Here is a 10,056-nt window from a genome sequence, read left to right as displayed (position 1 = left end):
CGTTCAGATCCCCTCTGGATTTAATCGTTGGGTCTCCAATCCTTTTTCTGTCTCTCTGGCTCCCTCGGGACATTTCTTCTCCCAGTCACGATGCCTCCCGAGACCTTCCTCGTGCTGCACATCCACCTTGTAGCACTTCAGGTGGGGCCATCTTTGAGCCACAGAACACTCATTTGTTCCTCTACGCTGTCTAGGATTCCTGTGTTCAGTCCCCGGCCACCCGAGACCCTCTGTACTCTGCTCGGATGATCACCCGAGTTCCTCTTGTCGTCCCTAAGCCTTCTTTTGTCCGTCAGCCCCCCAACACCCCTCTCCTCACAGTCACGGTGCCTCCTGAGACCTTCCTCGATCTCCACAGCACCTTGGAGCACTTTATCTCCCCTTCTATCTCTCCTGTTCCATGAAAGCGTCCCTTCTTTCTTTGTTACGCAGCGCTCCTTTGTCTTTCTCTTTGCCATCGAGGGTGTCTCCGTTCGGTTCCTCTCCCACTCAGTCATCTGTAGTTTGCCTAGACACCCTCCTGAGACTCCAAGGCCCTCGCTGTGTCTCCAAGCCTTCTTTTCTTACCCTGCCCCCTCCTAATTCCTCTACTCTCTATAACAATGTCATCTGAGTCCTTTCTTGTACTCCACAGCACTCTAGCAGTGCTTTAGCTCCTTTTCGATTTTATTTTTTTTGTGCTCTTATCTTACTCTTTGCCATTTAGGATGCCTTTGTTCAGCCCCCGGCCCCCTGACAACATCTGTACTTTGTTGAAATCCCCTTCAGAGTTCCTCATTGTTACCTCTGAGGCTTCTTTGGTCTCTCAGGCCCCCTTGGGACTCCTCCACTCCCTTTGCCGAGCTCTCGCGAGAGATCCCCGATGCCCTAGAGCCCCGTTTTAGCTCGGGAAGGCACTTTGCACCCCTCTCTTCCCCTCAGAACCCTTCCTGAGTCTGCATCTGTTACCCCAGTCGGTCTTTCTGTCCTCTCATCTCTTTGGTGCGCCTCCATTCGGTCCCCGGTCCCCTGAGGACACCTGTACTTTGTTCAATTCCCTTTTGGGCTCATTGCATCCCTGAGACTTCTTTGGTCTCTCTGGCCCCTTCGGGATCTCTCTAATCCTGTGACGATGCCTCTTGTTCTGTCAGAACCTTTTCCAAAGCCATCTTTGTGCTCCGGAGCAGTCTTTTTGTTTTCTGCCTTACAGTCTGTTTCTATTTGGTAGCTGGTACCCCAAAGATGTCTATCGTCAGCTCAGATCTCCTCTTGAGGTTTTTCAGAGAAGGCAATGGCCTTCATCTATTTTTATCAACACATCTCCCGTGGTGGTTTTTGTTCTGTTTTGCAATTTGTTTTTGTTCTAGCTACTTAGGTGTTAATTAGGCTGCTTCATACAGTGTCTGATACTTTTCTTGTATTTCCATGTTTTTTTGGTGTTTTCTGTTCTTTAGGACTTATCTAGTTCCGTTAAGGCAGTCGGTCAGAGAGACCGCCGAGGTGACTCTGAACCGTCGGCGATTTACGGTAAAAAATTTACTTTGCAACCGGAGATATTGTTGAGAAGGGATTCTTACGTGATCTAATTCTGCTTTGTCATTCGGTCCTATCCAGAAGGCAGTTCTGGTAGAATTTAGGTAGTATGTGGGGTCTTGCTAGAAACAAAGTGTAATCCCATAGCATTTTGGGTTTTTTTTAGGAAACTAAAGCACATCATTTTTGATAACAATATTGTTATTACAGTTAACAAACTACTTTCTTACATAGCTTAGCAGGACATCTATCTACGCTCCAGAAAAATTAAGTCTAATTCCCTACCCAGTCACATTGCTGATGCAGTGTAGATGCAGTTGTAGCAAAAGAGCAGACATCATCATTTCCAGTAAGGGTCGCTTTCTCTGCTCAGCACATTGCACACCATAAACTGAAGGCAGATGAGAAACCTCCCTGCTGCTCCTCTGGCCGCCTCCATGTTGTCTGGTGGTTGGCCCTTCCCCTTTCCCAGGGGATTGTGGGAAGGGTGCTGGGTGGGGCCCAGGGTATATGAGCCACAGCCTCTGCTCCAGGAGCTCATTCTGTTCTGGGGCTTCTAGTGGTGCTGGTGCTCTGCTGTTTCTTCAGTTGGTGGCAGGTTTTGAGTTGTCTAAGCTGTTTGGGTAGATGTGTGTTGGCATTTAGAGAAGTAGAGGTGTCTGGGTCTTTTTGCTGTATACTGTGTTAGTTGCTGATATCATCTCTCTTAACAGGGCTGATGGTGAGATTATCTAGCAGTGGTTAGGGTGAGCATCTTGTCCGCATCTTGTATGCATCTGTATATGAAACTTTGGCATTTTTCAAGAAAGCGACAGGGACGTAAGGCATAGTGTCTTTCAGGGTACGGGATGGCTCATCACCTTTCCCAATCGCCCACAGAGAAGCGTGTTGTCCCTAGAACCTTTGCAGCTTGTGGCAGGCCCCTTGTAGATTCTAAGCATCAGGAGTTTACTTATGTTGTGGGCCTGTAGCAGAGCCCAGAGTCTGTGGGAAGGTGTAAGATAGGAGGTGGCTGCAGAATGCAGGGTGTGGCTCACAAGAACAGCTCCTGAGGAGCAGCCAATGCGGGGGGTTCAGGGGTGCAAATACAGGGCAGGAGCTGTCAGGAAGCAGTGGGGTTCCTTCCCGACAGTTCAGGAGAGGAGAAGGGGTTTGTAAGGTTTTGAGACTGGGGGATGGCTGGGAAAGGAAGGAGGGTTCGTCAGCCTTTCTCAGATTGGTTTTGCAGTTGGATTTGGACGTCGATGAGGTCTGTTCTGTTTTAGTTTCCCCGCAGCTGACGGGAGGTACGACAAGGTCACAGGAGATGCGGTGTAAACCATCCAGGCCTCTGCATCTCAATATGCAGGGCTGAATGTCAGATGAGTCTCGTCTTGTAAAGCATTAGGTACATAAAAATATACCCCCCAGAACTCTGAGGTCTCTGCTTCTCTGTGCCTTTTACTTACTTCATTCCCTGACTTAATTTGTGCGTCCATCCGGATGTCACAGTCCTTGTTACTTAGAGTCCCTGACTAGGCACTTCTTTCCAGTGCAGGTTTGTGTCATTGTCTTCCCTGGAATGTTTTGGAGAAGAGGATGTGTATTATTTGTGCTCGTAACAGTCTGCAGCCAGGGGTCATCTTTTATCGCAGTCTCGGGCACGCAAGCTTTTTCTGTTATTCCAGTTTTGCCTTTTTCCTGAAGTGTCCACTGAGGTTTGCTCTAGCTCTCAGTCACGGCAGTTATGTTCTCTTGTTCTTGCTTACCTATTGTTTTTAGCACCAGTTTCTGTAGTTGTAAGGTGTCCATTTTAGATCTTTGAGTCACCATGTCACGCCATTGGTTTTTCCATCGGCTGACCGCCACTGTAATTCCCTTAGGGGCTTTGTAGGTGAGGAGGTAGTTTGTGTTGCTTGTTTTCTGTGTGCTATACCATATGTTATTCAGGTCTTGATGTTCCCATGGTTGTTTTTGTGTTAGGCGAGCACATCGGTAGCTATACCGAGGGTCTTGTGTGCCTCCACTCATCAGCATAATGCGAACTACTTTTGTGTTTTTAATGGCAGGCTGTTGTTGGAATCTAGATGGTATTCCTAAATGGAAACAAGACCGCTGGAATTGTTAAGCTGTTGATCAGCATCCGGGTGACATGTTCGATATTGTTTTTGCAGATGCAGCGGGACGAGCTGTGTGCCAAAGGGCAACAGAGGAGACGAGCGGAGCGCTGTAAGAAGGTGAGTCGGTGAGTGGTGTTGGAGGGAAGATGCGACTAGTGGCTTATGACTAGCTTCTAGGTTTGGGTTACTTTTTTTATTTTGAAGGTGCAAAGCGGGATATTGGCACCAGAGCTGATTCGGGCAAGGTGAGCCATGTCTGGTGGGCTGAAGGAGCAGTTATTTTTCAGGTGTTGTGTTGGTGAAGTTAGAAGCATCCCTTGTTGTTTGTTTTACAGGTGGTACCCGAGCCTCAACTTGGCAACCTGTAAACAGCAGAGGCAGGGCGGGCGAGCCCAAGGTAAAGGAGCGGGAGATGGGAATCGGTGCGGACAGGCCGTGGTTTTGGGCAATATCTGTCGTGGTTTAACCCCAGTCAGCAGCCAAGGACCACACAGCCACTCCCTCACTCCCTGTCGCCCCCCCTTGCTCCTGGTGGGATGGGGAGGGAAGAAAGAAGGCAGAACTCGTGGGTTGAGATAAGAACAGCTTAATAACTAAAGTAAAATATAATACTAACAATAATAATAATAATAATAATGAAAAGGAATAGAACAAAAAAAGGAGGGGGGGGAAGGAAAAAAACCCCAGTGATGCACAATGCAATTGCTCACCACCCGCTGACCGATGCCAGAGCAGCGATCCGCCCCTCCCGGCCAGCTCCCCCCTGTTTATGTACTGGGTGTGACGTTCCATGCTATGGAACACCCCTTTGGCTAGTTCAGGTCAGCTGCCCCGGCTTGCTCCCTCCCAGCTTCTTGCACACCTGCTTGCTGGCAGAGCATGGGAAACTGAAAAGTCCTTGGCTTAAGATAAGTGCTACTTAGCAACAACTAAAACATCAGGGTGTTATCAACAGTATTGTCACACTAAATCCAAAACACACACTGTACCAGCTACTAAGAGAGTTAACTCTGTCCCAGCCGAAACCAGGATACTCAGCATGTATCTTTTGCTTTGGTTTTTTTCAGATGCTGCAAGAGGCTCAGAGGGGCGAAGCCGCGTGCTGAGGAGCGGTCCGAGAAGGTGAGGCGGTTGTTGGCCGGGTCGGTGTCTAATAGCAAAGTATTATATGGCAACTTGGTTAAGCATTTCTCTTTGGTCTCGCAGGCGCCATGCAGGCAGCCTTTGGAATTGGATGAGCCTTTGAGGTGAGCTGGGGTGGTAGAGAGGAGGAGCATGGGGCTGGTGATTTCTCACAAGCACAACGGTAGCTTTTGTCTTTTGGTATCTTAGGTGCCACGAGCGATGACGGCCGCAGCGTCCGACGCTGGAATTCCTGCAGAGCAGGTGAGCAGAAGGCCACGTTGCTTTTGAGGAGGAGGGTGTTGTGGAAGAGGTCTGTGTCGACCGGCACCATGCTTACTGCTGGCACTGGTATTTTTCCAGATGATGAAGAGGAACCTGGCAACTGCAGGAATATCCTGGTTCACTGATGTGTTTTTTGCTGAGGATGGATTCAGACCCCTGCCGTCTGACAGCTAAGTTGAGGGACTGGAGACCACTGCCCTACAGTGTGTAATTTTGACTTCAGTTGGAAAGAAATTGTCCAAAGCGGAAATCTTTCTCGTTCAAAGAAGTTGCATTTTATTGAACTTCCCATCAGAGTGGCTCTTCAGAGGTGATGTACTTGGCAGTAGAAGTCACCAGCAGCAAGACTTTTCACTCTCTAAAAAAAAAAAAAAAAAAAAAAAAAAAATATTTACTTCCTTCCAAAGACCCAAGCACAACAAGTCTTCCAAAAGTCGATGGCATTGCTGGTCTTTGGGTTCTCAGTTGTAACAGTTGAGATATCATAAAAACATGTTCCTCTGCGTGCTTCGGTACAGCCAAGAGCATTAGCAAATCTGCCAATCCTTTTTCATAGCCTTATGTATTGCAGCACTGGAGACTGGATTTTTTTTCTTTTTCAGAAGATCCCCTATATGGTTTTACTTCTATCTCACTGGTTTTTTCTGTAAATGAAACTTTAAAAAAAGTTAAATTGTATAACTTGCAAATTGACTTGCATTGTTTAAACTGTAACTGCCAAACAGCTGTAGCATGTAATTTAGGTGTACTTAAGCGGTTAGGTATTTTGTCTAAATCTTGAAAAAGACGGGCAACTGAATGTTATGGGTTTTTTTCCCTGATCTTTTGACGGAGTGCTCTGAAGTACTTTATTTCTGTCTGGCTTTCAATGGTGCATTTCCCTGGCATTTCGGTAGCATCTCTCTTGGGCAGTGCAGCTGGCCAGATGTCCATCCTAACTATGTAACACAAAAAAAACCCCTAGTCAACTTATAGCTGTGTATGTTGGAGACAGGTAATTTAATGGTATCAATTCACAGCTATGCAAGTTAAACTAATGCAAAAGGAAAACAAATACTTTTATAGTATAGGTATTGTTATTGGATGTATATAAACATATGCACACCTTTTAGTATAAAGTAATTACTGAGATTTATTCTTTATTTTTTATTTCACTCTTTAAAGTTTTATGCTTCACTTCCAATTTTGTTGAGGAGGCAAGCGAGACGTGTTATTTTAATATGCTGAAATATAGTTTGGGATTTTTGTTTTCAGATGCGGTGGTGTAAGCATCTCTGATGCTCAGCAGATCCCCCCAGCCCAGCTTTGCCTGCCCGTGGTAAGAATACTCACCGTAAGGGGCCAGCCCTATGTCCGGAGGCTCTGGGCTCTCTCTGCAGCAGTTGCCCCGCAGGTGCGGCAGCAAGGGCCGTGTGGGGGGAGAGTGCGGGGCCGAGAGGGACGGGGACGTTTGTTGCCCTGGGGAGCCCCTCCCAGCGTGGGAACGGAGGGGGAAACATCCCAGAGCAGAGCCTGAGCAAGGGATGTGGCACCGTCCTCTGGCACACTGCCCCCGCCCCGCCTCCCCGGGGCAGTTGCCAGCCTACAAGAGAGGGGCTGAGGGAGCTGCAACTGTTCGGGGGACCACTCCCCAAAGCATGTCCCCCGCCCCCGGCCCCGTGTCCGGGGTGGCTCCCGCCCCCCCCCCCCCCTCCCCCCCTCCCCCCCCCCCCCGTGTCCGTGGGTGGCTCCCGCCCCCCCCTCCCCCGGCCCCCGTGTCCGTGGGTGGCTCCGCCCCCCCCCTCCCCCCGGCCCCGTGTCCGTGGGTGGCTCCGCCCCCCCCCCCCCCGGCCCCGTGTCCGTGGGTGGCTCCCGCCCCCCCCCCCCCCGGCCCCCGTGTCCGTGGGTGGCTCCCGCCCCCCCCCCCCCCCGGCCCCCGTGTCCGTGGGTGGCTCCCGCCCCCCCCCCCCCCGGCCCCCGTGTCCGTGGGTGGCTCCCGCCCCCCCCCCCCCGGCCCCCGTGTCCGTGGGTGGCTCCCGCCCCCCCCCCCGCCCGTGTCCGTGGGTGGCTCCCGCCCCCCCCCCGCCCCCGTGTCCGTGGGTGGCTCCCGCCCCCCCTCCCCCCGGCCCCCGTGTCCGTGGGTGGCTCCCGCCCCCCCCCCCCCCCGGCCCCGTGTCCGTGGGTGGCTCCCGCCCCCCCCTCCCCCCGGCCCCCGTGTCCGTGGGTGGCTCCGCCCCCCCCCCCCCCGGCCCCCGTGTCCGTGGGTGGCTCCCGCCCCCCCCCCCGGCCCCGTGTCCGTGGGTGGCTCCCGCCCCCCCCCCCCGGCCCCCGTGTCCGTGGGTGGCTCCCGCCCCCCCCTCCCCCGGCCCCGTGTCCGTGGGTGGCTCCCGCCCCCCCCCCCCCCCGGCCCCGTGTCCGTGGGTGGCTCCCGCCCCCCCCCCCGGCCCCCGTGTCCGTGGGTGGCTCCCGCCCCCCCCCCCCCGGCCCCCGTGTCCGTGGGTGGCTCCCGCCCCCCCCCCCCCGGCCCCCGTGTCCGTGGGTGGCTCCCGCCCCCCCCCCCCCCCGGCCCCGTGTCCGTGGTGGCTCCCGCCCCCCCCCCCCCGGCCCCGTGTCCGTGGGTGGCTCCCGCCCCCCCCCTCCCCCGGCCCCCGTGTCCGTGGGTGGCTCCCGCCCCCCCCCTCCCCCGGCCCCGTGTCCGTGGGTGGCTCCCGCCCCCCCCCCCCCGGCCCCCGTGTCCGTGGGTGGCTCCCGCCCCCCCTCCCCCGGCCCCGTGTCCGTGGGTGGCTCCCGCCCCCCCCCCCCCCCGGCCCCGTGTCCGTGGGTGGCTCCCGCCCCCCCCCCCCCCCCCCCGTGTCCGTGGGTGGCTCCCGCCCCCCCCCCCCCGGCCCCCGTGTCCGTGGGTGGCTCCCGCCCCCCCCCCCCCCCCGGCGTCCGTGGGTGGCTCCCGCCCCCCCCCTCCCCCGGCCCCGTGTCCGTGGGTCTCCCGCCCCCCCCCCCCCCCCCGGCCCCCGTGTCCGTGGGTGGCTCCCGCCCCCCCCCCCCCCCGGCCCCCGTGTCCGTGGGTGGCTCCCGCCCCCCCCGGCCCCCGTGTCCGTGGGTGGCTCCCGCCCCCCCCCCCCCCCCCGGCCCCGTGTCCGTGGGTGGCTCCCGCCCCCCCTCCCCCGGCCCCCGTGTCCGTGGGTGGCTCCCGCCCCCCCCCTCCCCCGGCCCCCGCGTCCGTGGCGCTCCCGCCCCCTCCCCCGGCCCCCGCGTCCGTGGGCGGCTCCCGCCCCCCCCTCCCCCGGCCCGCGTCCGTGGGCGGCTCCCGCCCCCCCCTCCCCCGCCCGCGTCCGTGGCGGCTCCCGCCCCCCCTCCCCCGGCCCCGCGTCCGTGGGCGGCTCCCGCCCCCCCCTCCCGGCCCCGCGTCCGTGGGCGGCTCCCGCCCCCCCCTCCCCCGCCCCGCGTCCGTGGGCGGCTCCCGCCCCCCCCCGCCCGTGTCCCTGTATGGCCGCCCTGTGCCTGGAGGCTCTTGGCTGTGTCTGCAGCAGTTGCCCCGCAGGTGCGCAGCAAGGGCTGTGTTGGGGGTGAGTCCGGGGCCGAGAGGGAGCGGGACGTTTGTTGCGATGGGGAGCCCCTCCCAGCGGGGAAGGGAGGGGAAACATCCCAGAGCAGAGCCTGAGCAAGGGATGTGGCATCCATCCTCTGCACGCTCCCCCCGGCCGTCTCCCCCCCGTGGGGCAGTTGCCAGCCTGCAGACAGGGGCTGGGGGAGCTGCAACTGTTTGGGGGGAGCACTCCCCCTTTATTTCCTAGCAGAGCCCCCTTTTGGGGGGGGGGAGGCGTGTACATATGTAAATAGCATTATTAAAGTAAGGAGCTGCCGGTTGGGGCTGTTTCCTCATTTTGTGCCTTTTTGGGGGGTGAATAAAAAGGGGAGGAATGGGGGGGGCCTGGGGAGGTGAGGGTGTCATTTGGGGCACCAGTGTCACTGGGGGAGGCGTTGCCTTGGCAGAGGGGCAGGTGAGTGGTGGATGGAGGGTCACAGCCCCAAATGCCTGAAAATTCACGGATGGGGGTTTAAAAAAACTAAAAACTGTAAATATGGGTGTGAGGTGTTGAATAGAGACAAAGATCTCATTTTTATAGGTATGTTGAAAATAATATTCTTTTATATATAGACAAGGATTTCAAAATACAAACCTATACTATATTAAAGGACTTTAGAATATTAAAAAAATTCTACATAGAGCTATATGTAGAGTTTTAAAAACCAAAGTAACTCATGTATATATAAATTAAAAAATAAAGGACTTTAAAATGCAAAAAAATTTTCACATTTTCTATATGAAGGAATTTAAAATAGAAAAAGTCTGAGTAGGTAGATCTAGCTACACTACACTATGTACACTTAGTAAGTCTAAGTGGAGATGTCTAAAAAGATGCCTAGTGTCAAGATACCTAATCGGTCAAAAGACATAGAGTCTAAACCCATATTCTGTATAGTAAGTGGAAATAATATAGGTGTAAATAGAGATAATATGTATATGTCTAAATACATATGCTATATAATATGTTGAAATACATATTGCACAGGTATCTGTCTGACTAAAAGATACTCTACACTCTTCTAGATGATGTGTTGCAGGTTATCCTAGGTGAGTTACCTGCTATGGATTATCCCTGGTGTAGGTGATCCCATGCCTGTCTCCCATCCATGCATGTCTCCCATTCACCCCGGCCCCCGCGTCCGTGGGTGGCTCCCGGGCCCCCCCCGGCCCCGTGTCCGTGGGTGGCTCCCGGCCCCCGCCCCCGCCGGTCCCCACCCCTTGTGTCCGAGGGTGGTTGCCGCCCCCCCCACCCAGTCCCGGCCTCTGTGTCTGTGGGTGGCTCCCGGTCCCGGCCCCGTGTCTGTGGGTGACTCCCGCCCCCCCCCCCACCCCCGGCCCCATGTCCGTGGGTGCTCCCACCCCACCCCCCCCGCCCGCCGTGTCCGTGGGTGGCTCCCGCCCTGGGTCTGGAGGCTCCTGGCTCTCTCTGCAGCGGTGCCCCCCACCTGCGGCAGCGAGGGCTGTCTGGGGGGG

General features: G+C 55.7%; 1 long non-coding RNA gene across 1 annotated transcript; it reads left to right on the top strand.

Annotated features, from left to right (window-relative positions):
* The first annotated feature begins 4,682 nt into the window (after positions 1 to 4,682).
* On the top strand, positions 4,683 to 5,367 carry LOC127028867 (uncharacterized). The gene is made up of 4 exons (XR_007768086.1): positions 4,683 to 4,733; positions 4,818 to 4,858; positions 4,944 to 4,997; positions 5,097 to 5,367. It is a non-coding gene; the product is annotated as an uncharacterized LOC127028867 (long non-coding RNA).
* Positions 5,368 to 10,056: the final 4,689 nt, after the last annotated feature.

Source organism: Gymnogyps californianus, unplaced genomic scaffold (genome assembly GCF_018139145.2).
Source record: "Gymnogyps californianus isolate 813 unplaced genomic scaffold, ASM1813914v2 HiC_scaffold_458, whole genome shotgun sequence".
Lineage (NCBI taxonomy): Eukaryota > Metazoa > Chordata > Aves > Accipitriformes > Cathartidae > Gymnogyps > Gymnogyps californianus.
The sequence above is the reverse complement of the archived record's forward strand: the minus strand, read 5'-3'. Positions and strand labels throughout refer to the sequence as shown.